The sequence below is a fragment of the Penaeus monodon genome, chromosome 32 (assembly GCF_015228065.2).
Source record: "Penaeus monodon isolate SGIC_2016 chromosome 32, NSTDA_Pmon_1, whole genome shotgun sequence".
In the NCBI taxonomy this organism is placed as follows: Eukaryota; Metazoa; Arthropoda; class Malacostraca; order Decapoda; family Penaeidae; genus Penaeus; species Penaeus monodon.
Window position 1 is genome coordinate 10,283,907 of NC_051417.1, and position 589 is coordinate 10,284,495.

Below are 589 nucleotides of genomic sequence, written 5' to 3' on the forward strand. Positions count from 1 at the left end.
GAAGTCGGAAGCAAAGACTCCTGACCATAATTGCACATCCTCCGATAGAGAACTATGAATCTCTGTTCTTATATTAGTGTTTTCCCTTTTTGTTTATATATTTTCAATAGATTTTTTGTATTGAATTTCTATTCATTTGGTCTTCTATAGACACTTCTTTCATTGTATTTAATCCCTATTGATCTCGTTTTCTATTGAGCTCGACTTCTTTTGTATTTCATCCTTATTCTTTTAGCCTTCTACATCCATAGCTTTTTATTCTTTTAGGTTTCTACAGCTACAGCCCTTTATGTTTAGGTTCCCACATATCCCATACCCCTCATTATTTCTTCTGTTGTATGGACTTTTGTTTTTTTGTCTCCGATCTCTTGTGCAACGTCGGTTGATCCGCGTGCCTGAACGGGCGGTCGCGCCATCATTCCAAAGTCAGTCATATCCATCTGCTTCCGCGGTTCGCCCGGTGATCTCGGCGTCCAGAAATAGCCCCTGTATTCAGCAAATAATCCGAAGTTAAAACAGCGTGGCCGTATAGCTGTGGCTGCGGCTGTAAGTAGCAACACAAACACGGACTTTCTCGTGTATTGGTTCG

The 589-nt window shown here is 40.9% G+C and overlaps 1 protein-coding gene across 1 annotated transcript in view; it reads left to right on the forward strand.

The window, feature by feature from the left end:
- LOC119593543 (regulating synaptic membrane exocytosis protein 2-like) overlaps positions 1–589 on the forward strand; it is a 46,874-nt gene that overhangs the window by 38,226 nt on the left and 8,059 nt on the right. The gene's annotated exons all lie outside the window — the stretch shown is intronic.